Genomic DNA, 25,079 nt, shown 5'->3' on the forward strand with positions numbered 1-25,079 from the left:
AGGGAGCGAAATAATTAGGGAGAGATGGATAGAGAAAGAGAGAGAGCTCAGACACTGATCAGAGTAACCAATGAAAGACAGGAAGGGAGAACATCTTCATAACAGAACTGAGTTTAAAATAAACTCCCAGGGCTGGGCCACACTGAAGGCCTAACAGTGACACAGCAATTGGCAGTCGCTAGCAGATATTTATGACATGGCTGGCATGGTCTTGACAGGGCATCAATCCTTTACATCTCAACCAAGGTCTCTGACCACAACATCAGTGTGACTGTTGACAGAGTGATATTTCTGTGCGGTGGGCTGGGATATAGGTCTTCAGTTTGGTCTTATCTGGGTATAAATCCTTAACACACACTCACAGATTGCCACCCAGAGGTAGTGGTAATGACCTTAGCCAGCAGACCAAAAGGTCACCATGTTAAAAGGTCCCTTGAATAACAGTTGTTCCCTAAAGGGTGTCTTTTCTGTTTTACCTATAAAACCTATACATGTACAGGTGCACACACACACACACACACACACACACACACACACACACACACACACACACACACACACACACACACACACACACACACACACACACACACATACACAAACACACATGTTGTCCAATGACACAGTAGTACAATATGAGTCATTGCACAATAACCCACACCAGAGAGGATATATACAACTACAGTAGCCATACTTATAAAACATTTATCAGTCTCTCCCTCCCTCCATATCTCCCTCTTCCATCTCCTCATCCCTCCCTAGTGGTGTTTATCCTCTCTCTGCCTCTCTTTCCACTTGACCAGGCTTCAGGCTTCAGCTCTAGTATATGTAGCTTTACATCTGCTGACCTATTTTCACTGAGTCTTCCCATCATGGCTCATAGGGGCTCGTAGTGGGTCATTGGTAAAGCACTAGTAACCCCAAAACCAGACTGATGGGATAAGAGTTCTTTCAAACATGCATCAGGAATATCATACAGAAATCTGAAACGACATAGAAAATAAATACCCATTGTTTTTTAAAACATCAATGTCTGATTTTCAATGGGTGATCAGTGGGTGTGTGGCAATGGGCTGATAGTGAGTGAGTTCATCCTGGATGTCCAGTAGAGAAGCTCTCATCAGCGGATCTGATCTGGCTGCAGAAAGACTCGTAGAGACTCATACCGGTACACATGACTTCACCCACTGATGGCTGTGATAAGGAAGTGGAGCAGGATTAGGGGTGTGTGGGTGTGTGTGTGTGTGTGTGTGACCCCCAGACAGGCCACACAGTCTCACTTTGGACGAATTAGCAATGCCAGGCCTCTGCTCTCTCCTGCTTGCCCCCTCCCACTCTCTTTCTCTATCCCTTCTTCTCTCCTCTCCTCCACCTTCTCCATCTCTCCTTCTTTCTGTTTCTTACCCAGTGCATCCTGCTATTTACACCATAATTTAATGACATACTGTAAAGCCTTCCCCATCTGCTTGGCTAGGTCGGCTGAAGAGACGCTCGTCAACTTGCATTCGCCTCACAGCGCATGGCCTACATCGCTTACACGCATAAATACACACATATCTCATACACACATACACACACATACACACACATACACACACACATTGGAGACTGATGAGACAAGAGCATTAACACCCATAACAACCTTGCTTGGTTGTTAACCATAAGAGCCACTGTAATCATCACTCCTAGGAACCATTACCTATTTACAAAACAGACACACACACACGTCCACACGCACGAACGCACAGACACACACACAAACACACCGACGCACACACACGCACACACACACACACACGGTCGGTCCACTTATGTAGATGGCAAAATTACAAAGCAGTACGTGGTGACACATATATCAGCAAAGGAGAAATGAGGTGGCTCACAAGGATAACAGGAAGACAAAGGAATAGGCCTATCCACAGTGGAATCATTCATAACACACACACACAGACTGCCTTTTTCATAATGCACTGCAGACCTGGGTTCAAATACTATTTGAAATATTTTAATACTTTTAGTCTTTGCTTTAGTCTGCCTGAAGTGCCAGATGGGTGTTTATATATACAGTTTAAGTTGGAAGTTTACATACACCTTAGCTAAATACATTTAAACTCAGTTTTTCACAATTCCTGACATTTAATCCTAGTAACAATTCCCTGTCTTAGGTCAGTTAGGATCACCACTTTATTTAATGTGAAATGTCAGAATAATAGTAGAGAGAATGATTTATTTAAGCTTTTATTTCTTTAATCACATTCCCAGTGGGTCAGAAGTTTACATACACTCAATTAGTATTTGGTAGCATTGCCTTTAAATTGTTTAACTTGGGTCAAACGTTTCAGGTAGCCTTCCACAAGCTTCCCACAATAAGGGTGAATTTTGGCCCATTCCTCCTGACAGAGCTGGTGTAACTGAGTCAGGTTTGTAGGCCTCCTTGCTCGCACACACTTTTTCAGTTCTGCCCACACATTTTCTATAGGATTGAGGTCAGGGCTTTGTGATGGCCACTCCAATACCTTGACTTTGTTGTCCTTAAGCCATTTTGCCACATCTTTGGAAGTATGCTTGGGGTCATTGTCCATTTGGAAGACCCATTTGCGACCAAGCTTTAACTTCCTGACTGATATCTTGAGATGTTGCTTCAATATATCCACATCATTTTTCTTCCTCATGATGCCATCTATTTTGTGAAGTGCACCAGTCCCTCCTGCAGCAAAGCACCCCCACAGCATGATGCTTCCACCGTCGTGCTTCACGGTTGGGATAGTGTTCTTCGGCTTGCAAGCGACCCCCTTTTTCCTCTAAACATAACGATGGTCATTATGGCCAAACAGTTATATTTTTGTTTCATCAGACCAGAGGACATTTCTCCAAAAAGTACGATCTTTGTCCCCATGTGCAGTTGCAAACCGTAGACTGGCTTTTTTATGGCGGTTTTGGAGCAGTGGCTTCTTCCTTGCTGAGCGGCCTTTCAGGTTATGTCGATATAGGACTCGTTTTACTGTGGATATAGATACTTTTGTACCCGTTTCCTCCAGCATCTTCACAAGGTCCTTTGCTGTTGTTCTGGGATTGATTTGCACTTTTCGCAGTACGTTAATCTCTAGGAGACAGAACGTGTCTCCTTCCTGAGCGGTATGACGGCTGCGTGGTCCCATGGTGTTTATACTTGCGTACTATTGTTTGTACAGATGAACGTGGTACCTTCAGGCGTTTGGAAATTGCTCCCAAGGATGAACCAGACTTGTGGAGGTCTACCATTTTCTTTCTGAGGTGTTGGCTGATTTCTTTTGATTTTCCCATGATGTCAAGCAAAGAGGCACTGAGTTTGAAGGTAGGCCTTAAAATACATCCACAGGTACACCTCCAATTGACTCAAATGATGTCAATTAGCCTATCAGAAGCTTCTAAAGCCATGACATCATTTTCTGGAATTTTCCAAGCTGTTTAAAGGCACAGTCAACTTACTGTATATAAACTTCTGACCCACTGGAATTGTGATACAGTGAATTATAAGTGAAATAATCTGTCTGTAATCAATTGTTGGAAAAATGTGTCATGCACAAAGTAGACTTGCCAAAACTATAGTTTGTTAACAAGAAATTTGCGCAGTGGTTGAAAAACGAGTTTTAATGACTCCAACCTAAGTGTATGTAAACTTCCGACTTCAACTGTATATATATTTATTATTATTATTATTATTATTACTACTACTATTTTAAAAAATCACCCCAATTTCGATCTTGTCTCATCGCTGCAACTCCCAAACGGGCTCAGGAGGCGAAGGTCGAGTCATGCGTCCTCTGAAACATGACCTGCCAAACCGGGCTTCTTAACACCCACCCGCTTAACCCGGAAGCCAGCGGCACCAATGTGTCGGAGAAAACACAGTTCAACTGACGACCGAGGTCAGCCTGCAGGCGCCCGGCCCGCCACAAGGAGTCGCTAGAGCACAATGAGTAAAGTAAAGCCCCCCCGGCCAAACCCTCCCCTAACCCGGACAACGCTGGGCTAATTGTGCGCCGCCCTATGGGATCGAACCCAGGTCTGTAGTGACCGCTGCGCCACTCAAGAGGCCAGATGTGTGGGTTTTACAGCTTTGTAATTGTTCTATTGGTTCCACTGCACCAGGCAAGCTCAATCAAGCCCAGCTAAAGTATTTGAAATGATTTCAAAAAAGTATTTGAACCCAGGTCATATATGCTTATGGGGTTTTATATAGGTTATTGGGGGATTGCAAACAGAAATGAAAGTGTTCCTCAGTATCAGAGTTATATTCTGGGTTCTCCATGGAAAGAGTTCTGACTGTTGGGAGGTCTGAGTGCAGACCAAATTCACTCTTCTTACCAGTCATGATTTTTGTTGACATGAATACACCACTGTGTTAGACTCATTTACAGGTACTAACGTTTGTAGAACAGTAGAGTTTTGGTAGACAACATTTCCTACCTCTCAATATTTTGGCCTCTACAATCGTAAACATTTCATCAGGCCTCTTGAGGAGGGTAGAACATGGGATACGCCAAGGAAGGCATATATTCAAATGTCCGAAATCGACGGCTGTTTCTAGTGACCAGGCTGAGAAAATAATGCACCAGAAATATGCTTCCTGATCTGGCAGGAAAAAGCATAAAGTGATTATGTATTTTGTTTCTTTAAACAATACAGCTTACTGTGTATAACAATCCCAAAAGATTATTGCCTTTATCAAAAGGATAGAAATGTTATGCCACATACCGTTTCTGTACATAAAAATCCACTATTTTGTTTTGCCATTTGCCATTGCTTTCACAACAAATGAAGCATACACAATGCTCATCACATATTTTAGCATCCTCCTGTGTTCTATAGCACTGTAGGATGTTGCCTTTAATCCTACACACACACACACACAGAGAGAAGTGCGCTCACACTCATACGTGTTAAATTAGCTTTAATTAGGACTGTGGAGCTGTATACTCCCAGCCCTGTGGATTCTGCTGCTGCATAACGCTGAGAGAGAGAGAGAGAGAGAGAGAGAGAGAGAGAGAGAGAGAGAGAGAGAGAGAGAGAGAGAGAGAGAGAGAGAGAGAGAGAGAGAGAGAGAGAGAGAGAGAGAGAGAGAGAGAGAGAGAGAGAGAGAGAGAGAGAGGCTACATCACTATCCCAGTGGTATACATACAGCAAGACAATCTATATGCAAAACATTTAGCGCAGCTAAGAGTTTATAGGCCAACTGAGAATCATAGGTGGTACAGTGATGTAGAGATGGAGCAACTTATAACTTTAGTTTATTAACACGTTATAGAGCACAATACATTATGGTGGGGAGAAGGGGAGGATTAGCATCTAGTAACAACTTCTCCCTATTCACAGTGGGCTAGAAGCCAGCATGTAATACCTGAAATAGTGACATCATCAACTAGGGACATTAGGTCTGAATTACAGCATCGATCTACAGTAACAAGGCAGATGACAGTGTACTCTGGTCTGGAGCAACAGGGAACCTGACATGATTTGTGGCGTGGCCGTCCCATCCCCATCCATCCCTTCCCACCAGACAGCCATGGCAATAAAAGCGCTGCATTTACAGCACTACTCTAATAACCAATTGCTTTGGCCTTTGGCAAATAGCTGCGAAGTAAATTCTAACACACTGCCCTGTGGCTGTGGGTTCATGCCTTGCTTTAGTCATGCATCGGTAAGTCCAAGTCCTTTGAACAGCAGTCTCATTGTAAGCAAGAGTGGGATAAAGTAACACACACACACACAAACACACACATGCGTGCGCACACACACACACAAACGCACACACTCTAAAGACTCACTCTAAAGACTCAGCTTCCCTCTTTTGTAGTAATTTCATGCAGTTTCATGCCTTTGCATCAAAGAGAGCACAGCTGTGTCATTGGATGAATGCTTTAATCTATTCAGTCAGCGCATCTGTACTCTCAGCCATACACCACGTCATTAGAGGCCTGCCAGTGTGTGTGTGTGTGTGTGTGTGTGTGTGTGTGTGTGTGTGTGTGTGTGTGTGTGTGTGTGTGTGTGTGTGTGTGTGTGTGTGTGCGTGTGTGCGTGTGTGCGTGCGTGCGTGCGTGCGTGCGTGCGTGTGTGTGTGTGTGTGTGTGTGTGTGTGTGTTTCTGAGCTGCTCAGAATAAACTGACTTCCTGGCAAGTATGCACAGTAGTGGTGCTTGTTTTGCAAAATGTTTTGCTTGTACATGCATCTCTAGAGAACCAGGGTGTGTATCTGTGTGTGTGTGGTAGACAAATAAACATGTTAACTACAGTACAGCTCCCTTCCCATGTGTCTTCAGTAGCTATTGACCCCATTTTAAATGTCCATCATTATCTCATTAACCCTCTCCTATCCTGTCCATCTAAAGAACCCCCTCCACACACACACACACACACACACACACACACACACACACATTCTAATACATCACATCACAGAAGGTCATCTATGGTTAGGAGGACAGACCACCCTACATTTAGACCAGCTAGAGCTCCATGTGAGGGATGCTGTAGCTGAAGGAGAGGCTGCAGCATCTTTCATACCCTCAGAGCACAGAGAGAGAGGGGAGAGGGAGAGCGAGCGATAGAGAGAGCGAGCACGGGAAGAGGAGAGACAAAAGGATAGAGGGCAGAGAGCGAGCAGAGAGAGGAGATAGAGGAAAGAGGAAAGAGAGAGCAGAGAGGACGGTGTTATAGAGGAGGAGTTCCTTGGTCTCAATAAAGTGTTATGAAAGACAGTGTCATTGGTATGCTAACAAATGCAAGTCATCCTATCTTCATGTCTTGAGTCCACTAACACTAGTAGTGACATACTTGAAGTGATAACCTTCAGCTAACCTAATGCTATGATGACACAGCTAGCACTAAACACTGATGTCCCCAAAAATCACCAGTGACTAAACCTAAAATAGGACCCCATAAACCAGCGGTCTACAAATCTTAGGATATACTGTATATCGGGAGACCCACAATAATAGTAGCCAATGTTCTGAGACCAGAGATACCAGATAGAGAGTCCCAACCTTCCTCATAACAAGGAGATCCCAACACCAGACACCAAACCTAGAACCAAGAGATCCCAACACCAGCCAATTACATTCAAAAATCTGCCAAACAACCAATAGGCTTACATGAAGGAAAACCAATGAATTAATCATTCTGACACGGCGGCCAGGGCCATAAAGGTTACCATTTAGACGAGTTGCAGCCTCCTCCATGCTGTGTTGAACCTCATGTGAAGTTTCCATTCTCCTTCCTGGCTAAATGTACACATTTTATCTGGGGGGTCCATGCCTGGATTTGCCACCCCATAGAGCCGGCTCTGGATCCCAACACCAGTCAACAACAGATCCAAACCTAGAACCAAGAGATCCCAACACCAGCTAACACCAGACCTCATACCTAGAACCAATAGATCCCAACACCAGCTAACACCAGATCTCATACCTAGAACCAAGAGATTCCAACACCAGCCAACACCAGACCTCATACCTAGAACCAATAGATCCCAACACCAGCTAACACCAGACCTCATACCTAGAACCAAGAGATTCCAACACCAGCCAACACCAGACCTCATACCTAGAACCAATAGATCCCAACACCAGCTAACACCAGACCTCAAACCTAGAACCAAGACATCAGCCAACAACAGGACTGGACTAAGCCTATACTCTGAATCCATTAGCAACGGTCATCAAAACTGTTAAAAGGTTTTTAAAACAATTCTATATAATAAATGCAACAGTTGGTTAATGGATGAAGATACTCCAAGCTTTTAGATTTTTTTACAATCCATCAGATATTGACTGAATTATAGCACATAAAACATTTTACTGGCATGGACAACTAATGAATGGAGTTCAGGGATTTTGGTGGGAATTCAAGTATTCAATTTATTAGAATGCACTCATTCATTTTCTAATGGTATCAGGTATTTTTTTTAAATATATTTTGTGTTAAAATAAAGAAAATTATATGTGCCTCATTTGTTGGGTGTATTTGCAAATATGAAAACATTAACATAAAGGGGTGGAACAGGGCTGCAACCACCAAAAAACGTGCTCTGTCTAGTCCTTACTGCACTTACCTGTGCAGTCTAGACTGCCTCATTGTTGTCACGTTCTGTTGCATAATTCAACAAGCGTGTCAATAGCAGGATACCCTCGGATTAAAAACACACTTGGCTCTAGATTATATATATCTATACATACTCTAGATTATTTGCGAGATCAGACATAATACCACTATAATCCAAGTGTTCATTTTCAGAAGTTGCTTTCATTTCAGCTAATCTAATTTGTAAACATTTCAACTGTATTAAATTATTACTTTTGTCAATTCAACAAATAAAATGAACACCCATCAAAATAAAGTTATCTTTCTTTTTTTTCTTGTGATGTCAGTGTCGAGATGATGCGTTAAATCCCAGACAAAGCTTCAGCGTTCTTATAGACGCAACAGAAAGACAATGTATTCCTGTCAAACACACCCCAGCCATTACTGGGGTATGTTTGACAGGTCATTACAAACATTTCCGGAAAAAACGTAAGGCACAAGCAAGAGTATGAAATTGTTGCAGGAGTCAAATGAAAGCAATCAACTCAGCAAGATTTAAGTGACAAGTGGATTTTGAATCCTTCAAACACAGGAAATAGATGGCTGAATAAGACAGATCCTCAGGTGGGCGGGGCATGCGAGTTGCTTAATCCACAGCAAAGTCTCCTCAAGGTTGACGTGGGAAGGATCTCTAGGATTGTCATGCTATATCCTGATGTCAGGGTCTGTCTGCTAAAGCCTCTCTAATCTCTGTGTATTGTTCTTTGTTAACAATCTTTCTTTATAATCGCACGTCAGCTGACATTTGAACAACATCCCTATTTTGCTGGTGATTGCATAATGATTGATTATAGAATAGAATACTATCAATTCTATTCAGACTCGGAATGAAGACCCTGTTGAAAATATCATATAACATGTTAATCATAGCATGCATAAATCAATGCATGTATCATTGTATAACTAACTACATCAAACCAGAAAGCCATCCATTCCATTCAGTATAATTAGCTTAGCATACTGAAGGCTATCTGTCTTGTGTCATGCTGACCAGATTGATTTTTACTAATTAATGTCTCATATATAATTGGAATTCTAGGCTCTTGCATATGTCGGACGACACGTAGCCAACTAGCCTGTAATTTTGAGATGGTTCCAATGTTTGGGATGCTGACATGTAGCCTATAGTTATGAGATGCTGCCAATGTTTTGGATGCTATTTTGAAAAAAATGTGTTGCTTTTCATGAAGCCTAGTGTTTCTGTAACATTAGCACCAACCAGATGTTTCCTAAGAGGATGAGTGCAGTGTGACAGGGGCTGTGGGGTTGTCAGTGGGGTCAGGGTAAGGGATATGGTTGGCTTTAAATACTACTGTCACAGCCTGGGTCATATAATTTCAATGAGTCACTTTAAATCTTCAAGATCGCAGCACATCTTTGTTTTTATTTTGTTGTAAACGCTCATGGAGTTCAGTTTGTATTGTACAGTGGGGAAAAATAGTATTTAGTCAGCCACCAATTGTGCAAGTTCTCCCACTTAAAAAGATGAGAGAGGCCTGTAATTTTCATCATAGGTACACGTCAACTATGACAGACAAAATGAGAAAAAAAATCCAGAAAATCACATTGTAGGATTTTTTATGAATTTATTTGCAAATTATGGTGGAAAATAAGTATTTGGTCAATAACAAAAGTTTCTCAATACTTTGTTATATACCCTTTGTTGGCAATGACACAGGTCAAACGTTTTCTGTAAGTCTTCACAAGGTTTTCACACACTGTTGCTGGTATTTTGGCCCATTCCTCCATGCAGATCTCCTCTAGAGCAGTGATGTTTTGGGGCTGTCGCTGGGCAACACAGACTTTCAACTCCCTCCAAAGATTTTCTATGGGGTTGAGATCTGGAGACTGGCTAGGCCACTCCAGGACCTTGAAATGCTTCTTACGAAGCCACTCCTTCGTTGCCCGGGCGGAGTGTTTGGGATCATTGTCATGCTGAAAGACCCAGCCACGTTTCATCTTCAATGCCCTTGCTGATGGAAGGAGGTTTTCACTCAAAATCTCACGATACATGGCCCCATTCATTCTTTCCTTTACACGGATCAGTCGTCCTGGTCCCTTTGCAGAAAAACAGCCCCAAAGCATGATGTTTCCACCCCCATGCTTCACAGTAGGTATGGTGTTCTTTGGATGCAACTCAGCATTCTTTGTCCTTGTCGTCTATTGTGTCAGAAGTGGGATGCTGGTGGTTATTGCTGTCAAACAAAGAGTCCGCTTAGACTGCACTTTGATCAGAAGTTTTATTCATATCACAAGATGTCAGCATAAGTTTACAGACCCGCAGTGTCTGGAGAAACAGTGTCCCAAACTAATCTGTCTGTTTCTAACACCCCGTGCCTCCAGCATATACTTATAAACAATGTAAAAATATGGGTTGCTCCCTCTGCTGTCCAATCACCTGTCTCCCCTGGGGCGTCACCCTACAACTGGCTACTTTTGAACTAACATAAACAACATTCCATTTCTTCATGAAAAACCATTAACAAAGACATAATCCTAATACACTACATCCTCCAAACACGACGAGTTGAGTTTTTACCAAAAAGTTCTATTTTGGTTTCATCTGACCATATTACATTCTCCCAATCCTCTTCTGGATCATCCAAATGCACACTAGCAAACTTCAGATGGGCCTGGACACGTACTGGCTTAAGCAGGGGGACACGTCTGGCACTGCAGGATTTGAGTCCCTGGCGGCGTAGTGTGTTACTGATGGTAGGCTTTGTTACTTTGGTCCCAGCTCTCTGCAGGTCATTCACTAGGTCCCCCCGTGTGGTTCTGGGATTTTTGCTCACCGTTCTTGTGATCATTTTGACCCCACCGGGGTGAGATCTTGCGTGGAGCCCCAGATCGAGGGAGATTATCAGTGGTCTTGTATGTCTTCCATTTCCTAATAATTGCTCCCACAGTTGATTTCTTCAAACCAAGCTGCTTACCTATTGCAGATTCAGTCTTCCCAGCCTGGTGCAGGTCTACAATTTTGTTTCTGGTGTCCTTTGACAGCTCTTTGGTCTTGGCCATAGTGGAGTTTGGAGTGTGACTGTTTGAGGTTGTGGACAGGTGTCTTTTATACTGATAACAAGTTCAAACAGGTGTCATTAATACAGGTAACGAGTGGAGGACAGAGGAGCCTCTTAAAGAAGAAGTTACAGGTCTGTGAGAGCCAGAAATCTTGCTTGTTTGTAGGTGACCAAATACTTATTTTCCACCATAATTTGCAAATAAATTCATAAAAAATCCTACAATGTGATTTGCTGGATTTTTTTTCCGTAAGTAGGGCCTACAACACAGTGCATCTCAAACAACGACATCGCACTGTATTAAACTAGGCGAGATGATAATTCACTCAGTGTTAATGTATTCATTAAAAATCAATGGAGAGAGAGAGAGAGAGAGAGAGAGAGAGAGAGAGAGAGAGAGAGAGAGAGAGAGAGAGAGAGAGAGATGGGTGGGTAAAGAGAGATAGAGGGGGAGAAAGAATGAGAGAGAATAAGAGAGATGTGTTCTGTGGCAAAGCAATATCTCCATCATGGAATGCTAAATATTACTGCTATTCATCCAGGATGGTGTTTTGCGGCAGCAGTTATAGCTTGTTAAGAAGTCTATGGTACCATCTGCTTGCCTGAGGTATATTAGGTATGAAGAGGAAAGGTAGAGAAGTCTCCCAGAGGTGAACAATAGAGACCTCTAATTACGCTGTAGGAATGCACAGGCATGTCATACAATAGCCTTGTGCAGACCTCCTGGCATTTAGATGTGTATGAGGCTCGGCGTATGATCCTTTATGATCCTATTCTAATGCTACGTGAGGAGTACGCTTAAAGTTCATTTAAAGAACAGAGTTAAATGGGAAATATGTATAATAAGGCCTTCATGACCAGAGTGCAGTCAAGATGTGTCTTGACTGTGTAGCGGAGGTGGTTCAGGGAGCTATTGTACGCTTGTGCAGGGCCGGTTTCAGGCATAAGCAACACAATCGGTCGCTTAGGGCACCCGGCCCCTAGGGGGCCCCCGACCAAAATAATATATATATAATAATAATAATAATATAATATGCCATTTAGCAGACGCTTTTATCCAAAGCGACTTACAGTCATATATACACTGAGAATAAAAAACATTAAGAACACCTGCCCTTTCCATAACATAGATTGACCAGGTGAATCCAGGTGAAAGCAATGATCCCTTATTGATGTCACTTGTTAAATCCACTTCAATCAGTGTAGATGAAGGGGAGGAGACAGGTTAAAGAAGGATTTTTTATCCTTGAGACAATTGACATACATTGTGTATGTGTGCCATTCAGAGGGTGAATGGGCAAGACAAAACATTTAAGTGCCTTTGAACCCAGTGTATATATACCTTTTTTGTTAACACCTTACTTGACACCCAGCATCATAACATGTTATGACATGGTCATAACCATGTCATGATATGTCATAACAGCTGGCATAAATTGTCATAACCTGTCATAATATGGTCATAACACTGTCATGACCCATATATTTACACCTGTATATTGAGTAATTTTTTTATCAAAACCCACATTTATTCAAATGTTTTTTTTCCCTGCCAAGAAGTTTATTTTCGTTTGAATGTTTGTTTCTTAAGTCCTTTGTTGTTGTTGTTGTAATGAATTCTGTTCACAGTCATGTTTTTTTTCATCATATTTTAAATAACTAGCAGAACATACACTTTATGACACTGTCATGAAGCATTATGACCATCCTTTGTCACTTTACTTGGACTAAGACAATGCACTTTATGACACTGTCAAGAAGCATTATGACCCTCCTGTGTCACTTTACTTGGACTAAGAAAATACACTTTATGACACTGTCAAGAAGCCCTTATGTCAGTCATCAGTCAAAAAGAGTGTGTCTTGTCCTGCTCCTGAAATCTGCTCCTGCATTCATCCCAGTCATCAGCAACAGAGCATTGGGGTAGGTGCATGTCTGACATCAATTTGTGTGCAATTACAATGATAATTGAATATGGTAAATTTCAGAAAATGTTATATAACATAAACATACTGTTGACAAGTAGGCTATGGTGTAATGGAATGTTTTGCCTTGTGTGGTAGGTTTTGTGGGTTTTGACACTCTTACATAGGTGTCATAACCAGCCATAAAATAATGCAATATATGTCACAACAGGTCTAAATATACAGTGGGGAGAACAAGTATTTGATACACTGCCAATTTTGCAGGTTTTACTACTTACAAAGCATGTAGAGGTCTGTAATTTTTATCATAGGTACACTTCAACTGTGAGAGACGGAATCTAAAACAAAAATCCAGAAAATCACATTGTATGATTTTTAAGTAATTAATTTGCATTTTATTGCATGACATAAGTATTTGATACATCAGAAAAGCAGAACTTAATATTTGGTACAGAAACCTTTGTTTGCAATTACAGATATCATATGTTTCCTGTAGGTCTTGACCAGGTTTGCACACACTGCAGCAGGGATTTTGCAGTGCAGCAGGGACCTTCTCCAGATCCTTCAGGTTTCGGGGCTGTCGATGGGCAATACGGACTTTCAGCTCCCTCCAAAGATTTTCTATTGGGTTCAGGTCTGGAGACTGGCTAGGCCACTCCAGGACCTTGAGATGCTTCTTACGGAGCCACTCCTTAGTTGCCCTGGCTGTGTGTTTCGGGTCGTTGTCATGCTGGAAGACCCAGCCACGACCCATCTTCAATGTTCTTACTGAGGGAAGGAGGTTGTTGGCCAAGATCTCGCGATACATGGCCCCATCCATCCTCCCCTCAATACGGTGCAGTCGTCCTGTCCCCTTTGCAGAAAAGCATCCCCAAAGAATGATGATTCCACCTCCATGCTTCACGGTTGGGATGGTGTTCTTGGGGTTGTACTCATCCTTCTTCTTCCTCCAAACACGGCAAGTGGAGTTTAGACCAAAAAGCTATATTTTTGTCTCATCAGACCACATGACCTTCTCCCATTCCTCCTCTGGATCATCCAGATGGTCATTGGCAAACTTCAGACGGGCCTGGACATGTGCTGGCTTGAGCAGGGGGACCTTGCCTGCGCTGCAGGATTTTAATCCATGACGGCGTAGTGTTTTACTAATGGTTTTCTTTGAGACTGTGGTCCCAGCTCTCTTCAGGTCATTGACCAGGTCCTGCCGTGTAGTTATGGGCTGATCCCTCACCTTCCTCATGATCATTGATGCCCCACAAGGTGAGATCTTGCATGGAGCCCCAGACCGAGGGTGATTGACCGTCATCTTGAACTTCTTCCATTTTCTAATAATTGCACCAACAGTTGTTGCCTTCTCACCAAGCTGCTTGCTTATTGTCCTGTAGCCCATCCCAGCCTTGTACAGGTCTACAATTTTATCCCTGATGTCCTTACACAGCTCTCTGGTCTTGGCCATTGTGGAGAGGTTGGAGTTTGTTTGATTGAGTGTGTGGACAGGTGTCTTTTATACAGGTAACGAGTTCAAACAGGTGCTGTTAATACAGGTAATGAGTGGTAATCAGTCGGGTTCTCAACTTACTATTGAGAATAGTAGAATACACCGTGTGCAATTTCGAAATTTGGTTGTGCATCAGCAGTTATTTTCTTCTTATGTCAGTCACTCAATTAGCCATGTCAGCTAACTATTTTTACATGACATAAGTCATTACAAAATATGTAGAATTGCAGGATATTAGCTTTAAAACTGATTATTTTTTTATCTCTGCCCCATGGCAAAATGAGTAGAATTGCATGATTTAAAAGGCAAAATGTATCCTAGATCAGCACTCTTACTCGTACGCTTTGTGAATACTGGCCTGGATCTTTTAAATCCCTGAATGGCTTTCCCAGCAGGTGTTCTTACTGTAGATGGCAAAAATAGGTGTTCTGATTGATGAAATCACAAGGCAGCGGTCAGTTTAGTGCTTCACTGGACTTCCTATGTAACTAGTATGGAGTACTGCAGAGGCGAGACACAACATCCAGACCAATTGTCTTTTTAAACCTGCCCATTCTAAACAGCTATCACTTTAATAGCGATTACACTGGAATTACGCTAAATTATGCTGGAATTAACCAGTGCCCCTGCACATTGACTCTGTAACGGTACCCCCTGTATATAGCCTCGCTATTGTTATTTTACTGCTGCTCTTTAATTATTTGTTACTTTTATTTCTTGTTGGTTAAGGGCTTGTAAGTAAGCATTTCACTGTAAGGTCTACACCTGTTGTATTCGGCGCATGTGACAAATAACGTTTGATTTGATTTGATTTGACACTTACTCACTCGCACGTCATCAGACGGTTTAGTGATTGAGTAAGGTTGAGTAAGGCCTACCCTACACACACACACACAAACACATGCACACGCAAACACACTGTCTCTCTTTCTCTACCGCACATGCACACGCACACACACACACACACACATACATACATACACACACACACACTCTGAAACAGTAATTCCCTAGGACAGGCAGTGAGTTGCAGAGCAGTAATGCCAGTTCAGGGCAGCAGCAGAATAGCCTGAGGGCATCCCTTGGAATTCAGGGTCCAATAGCCCTCTCATCACTGCCCTCTGATGCTAAGCCCCCAACACCCAGCCCACTGGCAGATACACACACACACACACAAACACACACACACTTGCTCTTTCTCTCTACAGCTTTTATCTTGCACTCAAACACATAAACACACACACTACCTCTCATCAGTGCACTCTGATCTCAATGCAACCCCCCGACTTAGCCATTGGAGCTACAGAGAGAATAGTCTTCTCTGTCACACATACAGTAGTGTTGAATCAAAGTAGAAGTTGTCTGTCTGCACAGATATAGGATCAGTTTACCCTCCCCCAATTATAATCTTACCCGTAGGGTGGGGGGGGAATGCAAATTTGACCGTAAATGAATGTCTAGAGGGAGGGAATAACTAGGTTATTGTGGAGTGGAGCTCTTCTCCGGCTGGCTGGCTGGGTAGAGGGACAGACATGATCCAACCCCACGTGACATTTGCATTGCTACAGCCCCCCCGAGTCATGCAGAACACACACACACACAGAGTCATGCCACACACCCACACCAACACCCACACACCGAGTCATGACACACACACAAATACCGAGTCATGACACATACATGCACACACACACCACACACACACACACACACAGCGGGTCATGCTGAAAAAACACAAGCACAGTGAAACACAGATATGCAAATCTGTGACCTATGAAGACGTGTCTGTCACACTCACGCTGTCCTCTCTCCTCTCCAGACAGGCCTCTCTGCTCATCTTCTCATCCTGTCATCCTCCTCTCTCTCCCTCTCCTCTCCTCCTCCTCTCCTCTCCTCTATCTGGGTCTAGTTCATTTACACGCTCCTCCAATCTTTCCCTCCATCATCAGAATCGATCTCTGTAAGTCTCCCAGACACACTGGGTTCAAACTTCCAGTCTTACAGAGGCGTACACATACACACACACACACACACACACACACACATCTAACCATTCAAAAAAGATTCCAACGATTACTACATATGAAACAACACTGTTATCTCCCCTCCTACTGTATCAACAGTGATAGAGATGTTAAAGACATACAAAGTCAGTGTGAAAGATGTGACTAGATAAGTGGCCTCTCACAATGTGAAGCCCATGAATATATCAGCGACACATCCTTAAGGCATGCACACACCATGATAGCCTAGTATAGCCACAGGCCAAATATAGCAATTCATGTGTCATGCATTCCTTACCAATGTCATTCATTCTCCAAGCCCCTATACCAATACTACAAGACACACATAAACAGGTCTATATTAGAGGCCCATGTCTACTCTGTTCTAGCATTAGAGTCTAATATTAGTGGAATTAATGTTCTGATAACTTCAAAGGTTATTATTAGGGCTACTGCATGCGGAGCACCCTCTAGCTTTGATCATTATGCAAAGCTGTTGTGCTCGCTGCTGAATACATTAGCGACCGGATAACCAGCGACTGTGTGTGCGCGTGTGTGTATTATATTACACTACATGACCAAAAGTATGTGGACACCTGCTTATCGAACATCTCATTCCAAAATCATGGGCATTAATATGGAGTTGGTCCCCCATTTGCTGCTATAACAGCCTCCACTCTTCTGGGAAGGCCTTCCACTAGATGTTGGAACATTGCTGCGGGGACTTGCTTCCATTCAGCCACAAGAGCATTAGTGAGGTTGGGCACTGATGTTGAGCGATTAGGCCTGGCTCGCAGTCGGCGTTCCAATTCATCCTAAAGGTGTTCGATGGGGTTGAGGTCAGGCCTTTGTGCAGGCCAGTCAAGTTCTTCCACACCGATCTCGACAAACAATTTCTGTATGGACCTCGCTTTGTGCACGGGGGCATTGTCATGCTGAACCAGGAAAGGGCCTTCACCAAACTGTTGCCACAAAGTCGGAAGCATAGAATCGTCTAGAACATCATTGTATACTGTAGCGTTAAGATTTCCCTTCACTGGAACTAAGGGGCCTAGCCCGAACCATGAAAAACAGCGCCAGACCATTATTCCTCCTCCACCAAACTTTACAGTTGGCACTACGCATTGGGGCAGGTAGCATTCTCCTGGTATTCGCCAAACCCAGATTCGTCCATCAGACTGCCAGAGGGTGAAGCATGATTCATCACTCCAGAGAACGCGTTTCCACTGCTCCAGAGTCCAAAGATACTCCAGCCGACGCTTGGCATTGTGCATGGTGATCTTAGGCTTGTGTGTGGCTGCTCAGCCATGGAAACCCATTTCATGAAGCTCCCAACTGACAGTTCTTGTGCTGACATTGCTTCCAGAGGCAGTTTGGAACTCGGTAGTGAGTGTTGCAACCAAAGAAGGACAATTTGTACACGCTACGCGATTCAGCGGTTCTGTTCTGTGAGCTTGTGAGACCTACCACTTCGCGGCTGAGCCGTTGTTGCTCCTAGACGTTTCCACTTCACAATAACAGCACTTACTGTTGACTGGGGCAGCTCTAGCAGGGCAGATATTTTACGAACTGACTTGTTGGAAACGTGGCATCCTATGACGGTGCCACGTTGAAAGTCACTGAGTTCTTCAGTAAGGCAATTCTATTTTTATTTTTATTTATTTTTTTACCCCCTTTTTTCTGCCCAAATTCGATCTTGTCTCATCGCTGCAACTCCCCAATGGGCAGGAGAGGCGAAGGTTGAGTCATGCGTCCTCCGAAACATGACCCGCCAAACCGGGCTTCTTAACACCCGCCCGCTTAACCCGGAAGCCAGCTGCACCAATGTGTCGGAGGAAACACTGTTCAACTGATGACCGAAGTCAACCTTCAGGTGCCCGGCCATCCACAAGGAGTCGCTAGAACGCGATGAGCCAAGTAAGGAGGCCAAACCCTCCCCTAACCCGGATGACGCTGGGCCAACTGTGCACCGCCCTATGGGACTCCCGGTCACGGCCGGTTGTGACACAGCCTGGGATCGAACCCAGGTCTGTAGTGACGCCTCAAGCACTGCGATGCAGTGCCTTAGACCGCTGCACGCCTCTGGAGGCCCCCAGTAAGGCCATTCTACTGCCAATGTTTGTCTATGGAGATTGCATGGCTGTGTGCTCCGGTTTACACACCTGTCAGCAACGGGTGTGGCAGAAATAGCCGAATCCACTAATTTGAAGGGTTGTTAACATACTTTTGTATAGTGTATTACCACGAGGCGCAAGCAGCCTAGCCTGGGGCCTCTACCCCAGTTGCCATAGGGATCCTTGTCTGAGTGTTGGGGGCAGTCGGACAGGGACAGGGATGGGGACAGAGAAAGAGAATGGTGCCACTGTGGTAGTAGTGTTATTGAATCAATGCCTTCTCCTGAAGATGAGGCACATGACATCAGTTTAAAACAGTCACAACAAAATAGCTGCAGGAACTCATAAATATCCTCACACTAAAACTGGAGAGGTAAAATATATAAAAAGGACTATTACAATGTAATTACATTATCATTATTACTATTATTATTATTATTATTTAGGCCTACCTGTCATTGATTTGCAACATTATTATGTGCCGATGACACTCGAGGAATAGGCTACATTCTGTTCCTATGTAAATTAGCCTTCTATCCTTTATAGCAGGATTAGGCTAAGAGCTAGACCCCAGCAGCATACCACTTTTAATTTCCCTCTACACACCTTCTAATCCTGGAGACACATTGAACTCACCATCTGTTCAACCAAACCGCCTACTGTAGCCTACTGTACTAGCCTACTGAACTCTCATCTCATCTCCAACACCACAATCATCATACAGCCTACACGGCCCGTCTGGTGAAATAACATCCTTATTGCCACCAAGGATAATGTCAAACACTGTTTAAGAATATGACCCCCTGACAACAAACAAACATCCGTGTTCTTAAAACTCCATTGATTGAATGGTTCACCATATATGCAGCCACTGACCATCGTCTATTTAGGCTACAAAATGCAGACAGCATTTCGCGGTGAGGTGCGCACCCCGTTTCAACACCAAGGACAGCGGTCGTCGAACGTACCCAACCCTACAGCCTGTAGCCATGATAACATATGCTCGCTCCCAACGACAGATGTAGGCTATTCCCTACTGTCTTGTAGAGAAGAACAAATGGCTATCAGTGCCCGTGGTGTATAACTGTAGAACTATAAGCCTAGGTTACTAAATGGGAGGGACGGAGCTAACCCTTATTTCGCTATTAAGGAGAGCAGTTTTCTGCATACCATATTTCACAAAATCGCACATCGCAGAGCGTTTATCGAATACTAGAACTGCACCTACCTGCTGTCTTGAGGTTGACCCGCTCACATGTCCCGCCGCTGTATTTGATCTAGTTATTATGATTGTTATGGTGGGTACCGTTATGTGGCTGTCAGCGCCATGTTAATGTCTCTCTGTGGTGCTACTGAGCTGCGCGGTACAGTACTGTATGGAGCAACCGCTGCGTGCAGGCTTACATCCGGGGTGTTGTGGAGAAGAGAGGAGTGGGTTTGGAGCGATCGTCAGAAATTAGAGCACCTGTATTTCTATAGTGGCGCGCGGTTGAACGTTGGAAGAGGATTCGGCCGCGAAATATTAGGAGGGTAGTACAAATTAGATTTAAAAGAAATAATGTAGCCTAGGCTATTATTTCGTTTTCCGTGTAACAGTAAGATGTGGTCGCAATATAGTCAATGCAACGCCCTCCTTTAGATTTGAGATGATTGAATGACGGTGAAGGGCTGTAGGTGAAACGTGCAGCAACAGCGACACAGATTATTATGGGCCTATAGGCTAATGAAGCCGACGTTTTTTTATGTTTATGTATTGAGAGCTATAATCGGTAACATGATTATGCAACGTTGCAGCTGTTCATGGTATTCACATGCCATTCCAAAACACTTCTAGGACAAATAGGCTAAAATGGGAATAAGCGACAGCCAGTGGGAGGGATAATCAAAATGTGCAACATCACGGGAAATAAAATTGACAAAAATGGGAAAAAGTCGAAAATTCTCCATCAATGACGTATATGGGTTTGAGTGTGAACCAGTGACGACACATGGTGTTCGGCGTTGATGTGGCGCGGCTGGCAACGTGTATGCTCGCGAATCACTGGGGCAACGCAAGCGTCCAACAGTTTATGGGGTTGGCTTTACATCGAGTTGTTATAATTCTGAGAATGACCACAAAACAATGCATCACATTGATCTGATATAACCCTTGCATAACAGGACTGGATGAAATAATGCTTATGATAAGATAGTATGATGATAGGGACTTTGAAGATCGTCATCAGTGGTCACATTATAATTTGTTTATAACTCAACTTGTTCTCATAATATCAGTGAGGTGGATGGATTTTAGGACTTCAGTCTATCTATGAATCAATTTTAGCCAGTTGTCTGTCATTGGAGGTCAGATTGAGTGATTGATTATTAGTCCAGATAGGCACTTCTTAACTGGATTGATAATTGGGCTATTCATTATATATATTGATCATATTCTAACTGTGGGAAGCTGAACCAGACCTCCAACATTCTCTCTGCTACTGTAAAGTGTGACATCCCTGCTAGTTGACAGTGTCAGGCCACACATTGATCTCAGCCTGTGTTGGCATGCAGTTAGGGGCTGTCCCAGTGTCTGAGGGGACAAGTGTAGGCCTCTCACTTTGGCAGCACCTCAGGCCTTTGACTGGGGGGAAGTGTGTGTGAATGCATGTGTGCGTATGTGTGAGACAGCATCATCCTCCCATTTCCCTCCCTTTTCTACTCCCTCCTTTCACTCTTCTCCTCTCCTCCCCTTCCCTCCTCTGCCTCCCCTCCTCCGCCTCTCCCCAGCTCTCTCTCAGGGAATGTGAGCCCCTGTCAGTGTACAGTGTCCACCCCTCCACCCCTCCACCAGTTCATCCTTCCAGTCTCTAGCTCAGGCCTATTTCAGGCAGTGACTAGCACCTTATTATGGCTCTTCAGCATCACCCTCAAATGGCTGTAGAGGGAACCATTTCTATTGGCTGGGAGAGGAGAAGGAATCCCCACAACAGAGGACATGGCAAGTAAAACAGTGCTAGTAAAATAAACTCAAACACACTGGCAGGGGCGGACTGGGACCAGAAATCGTCTCTGGCATTTCTGACAAACCGGACCATTTTTTCCTTGAGGCCACCACACTGGCCCATTCTTTCCCCTCAAGGTCCCCTTTATTCGCCAGATAATTATAATTTTGCGCAAAAAAACTAGTTAAACAGGCCCACAAGACTGAAAATGGAACAGACCAGACCAGTCCGCCCATGCACACTGGCATAGGCCCATAGCATACAATATAGACTGACCAGTGTGCTGGAGTTTCTTTTTCTAATATTGAGGGGTTGTCCCACCATGCACCTGGGACTTCATATGGTGTGTGAACTGCAAAGAACCCTCTTTTCAATCTAATAAAGTAATGCCAAGATCTGAGCCTATCAATAACTTCTACCAGGAATCACTTAGGCCTACATCACATGACTGGAGGTTGTTGACGTTCAGGTTGAACACTTATAAGAATGCACAGATGACTGACTATATCAACTGTGCCAGATTGTGATTGCAACATGCATGAGGCCATTATGCTCTCTCCACATATATACTGTATCTCTGGAAGGACAATACAGGTTCTTTCAACAATAGAAGTTAGTTTCAAAGTCATCCTTTCATTCAAAGGGACATATGTAAATAAATAGGCTTAACAGAGAAAGAACAGCACATTTCAATGGTAGCTAATACAGCATGATATAGGTCAATATGTTGTTTTTGAGTATTGATTTTGCTCTGTGCATGGTTTCTTGTATTTTATTTATCTGTCAGCTTTGTTTTGAATAAACCACTTGTTTCAAAAGGGTCTTAAAATCCCCAGGTCACTGTGCCTGGCTTGCTTCCTGTCCCTATGGCAACAGCAGACAGTCCTTCTATCCCCTCTCCCTCCAAGTTAAACCATCTCTCTCTGGGAGAGCTATGGGCAGAAGCTGCCTGGGTTGTAGGCACAGATCTAGGATCAGTTTACCCACTCCTAATCCTAACCCTAATCATTAGGAGTACAAATGCAAAACTGACCCACATTCATGGCAGCAACAGTATATGCAGCTACAATTTGAATGATTGATTGACTGATTGATTTAGATTTTCAGATTAGCTTTCACTGCAATGATTTTCTTTCACCAATCCAGTCATGTCTGACAAGGGTCCAGGGATTACTTCTAGGAAGGATGAAGGGAGGATGAAATTTAGGAGGGCGTATGCAGTTTAAGAGTATTGGAACAAGGCCCAGGGCTTATCAGGGCATAATGCCACCGCACCCGCATTGGAGTTGACACACACAATACACACACACGCACGCACACACACACACACACACAGCCCTTTGGAGCTGCTCCTACCCTGATGCTCTCTTCTGCCTCATGCTGCCTTTTTTTAAAGCCCTGCCATTGGGAACAGTGAACAGAGATTTTGCACAAGTGACATCACAGGTCATAGGATCACTCTTTAATGGCTATTTAGGTACACTAAATACTTGCATGCACACACACACACACATGCCTACCGATCTCTACTGCTTGTTTTCAAACGAGATCACTCCAGATAGACTTCAGTATTCAAGATTTAGACATCGGGTGATACCTTCGATACCGTCCACTAGGGGCAACGTGAGCACATATTACTCTCTAGTAGGCTCATGGCTTGCTAGGACATTGTGGATGGGGATAGAGGAAGTGCTTAAACCATGTGCTTCAGTTCTCAGGATTGCAGGTTCAAACCCAGTGCTAGGCACTTGTTTAACTTTTCACCTTAACCCTTACCTTAACCAGTTGTAATTAATGCCTAAACTTAACTGTCAAGTCTTATCTGTTTTACCAATCTTAACCCTTGCCTACACTGTCAAGGAGTTTCTGTGAATTTGACATTAGCTTACAGGCAGCTCGTGGCAAGTCAATTTCTCTATTTCATATTGTAGTACAACTACTGTAATATAAATACGGTATCAAAGCAAGTCCTGTGTAATGAAGCACAGTACAATACCGTAAAATTGATTGTATTATACTGTAATGAATGGATGGATTATTTTACTGTAATTACAAGGGATTGGTGTAAGCAGGTTGGCTGCTAGGTAATGTGTTTACACATTACAGCATATCAATTAATATTTGGTGTTTTAAATCACTTGCACTTCTAGAGGCCTTACAAAGGCTTCCAAACTGGCAGCGACTACTGGGCAAAACAGCAAATACTCAACCATTTAAGGTTCAAGACTTGCCACCACTCAAATCTGTCCCCTATACATTTTAAATTGATGGTGCACTATAACCACACAGGAGTTAAATTGGTGCGGCATTCTCACTCACGGGTGCAACAAATATAGCCTCTTACAAGGCATGCCTCAGAATATGTTAATGAGCCTGTACCAAAAATACCATCCACCCATTATCCACCTGTTATTGAAAATAAACATTTTTACTAAAAGTATTATTATATTATTGATCGATTGACTATGACTTTTCATATCACCCAGTAATGTTATCTGCAAGGTTAGCTCCAGGTAAATATTGCAATCCTTTAGCCATTCCTGGACCTGTGTCCAAAAACAAGCTACAAATGGACAGTACCAAAACAAATGATCTAATGATTCTGTCTCTTCGCAGCAAAATCTGCAGAGCTTTGAAGATTGTATCCCCCATATAAATAACATTATATTGGTAGCAAGAATTTTATATAATAATTTAAATTGAAAGATTCTAAGTTTTGAATCCGGTGTCGTTTTGCGTATCAGTTCATAAACACTATGCCATGGGATCGGTACGTCAAAAATCTCTTCCCAACTATTTTGCAATCTATATGGGACGGCTGTCAATCCTTTGGTCCTTAAATTAAACTGATATACTTTTTTATTTATCACAGTTTTCCTTAACCAATGATGTTCTTTAATGCAAGGCAGACAGACAAGTTCCTTACTTTCTCCCCCTTTTACTTTCCTCTTCCATTTTTGCGGTAAGGCTGCAATTATTTGGTTGTAATTTTGGGTAGAGCAGACATTTCCATATGTTTTTGTTAGCTGCATGTGCGACATAACTCCACCAGTCCTACCGATGATATCATTTACGAAGATCATACCTTTTTTAAATATTTTGTCAAAAAAACGTTTTTTTGTCAATTAGTATATTTGAGTTTAACCACAATATTTGTTGCATTATTTGTTCTGTAGTTTCTGGAGGATTAAATTGAAATTGCAACCAACTTTCTATGGCTTGTTTTAGAAATAGTGATATTTGGGAGATGATTTCCTTTTCAAATAACTGAAAGTTAGTGGTTGTAATCTGAATAAAGGGAAAAAGGCCATTCTTGAACATTGGGTGAGATAATCTTACTAATTTGCTAGAGAACCAGTTTGGATTTAAGTATAACTTTTGTATGACTGAAGGTTTTAGTGATAGGTCTAATGCTTTAAT

At 43.1% G+C, this 25,079-nt stretch overlaps 1 protein-coding gene across 1 annotated transcript in view; it reads right to left on the minus strand.

Moving 5' to 3' along the window:
- LOC121552308 (serine/threonine-protein kinase PAK 5-like) overlaps window positions 1–20,109 on the minus strand; it is a 91,081-nt gene extending 70,972 nt beyond the window's left edge. Inside the window, exon 1 of the mRNA XM_045211322.1 lies at window positions 19,907–20,109. The gene's annotated coding sequence lies outside the window, so the exon portion shown is untranslated. The remainder of the gene's footprint in view (window positions 1–19,906) is intronic.
- Between the last annotated feature and the right edge of the window lie 4,970 nt (window positions 20,110–25,079).

This window comes from Coregonus clupeaformis, chromosome 36 (assembly GCF_020615455.1).
Source record: "Coregonus clupeaformis isolate EN_2021a chromosome 36, ASM2061545v1, whole genome shotgun sequence".
Taxonomy (NCBI): domain Eukaryota; kingdom Metazoa; phylum Chordata; class Actinopteri; order Salmoniformes; family Salmonidae; genus Coregonus; species Coregonus clupeaformis.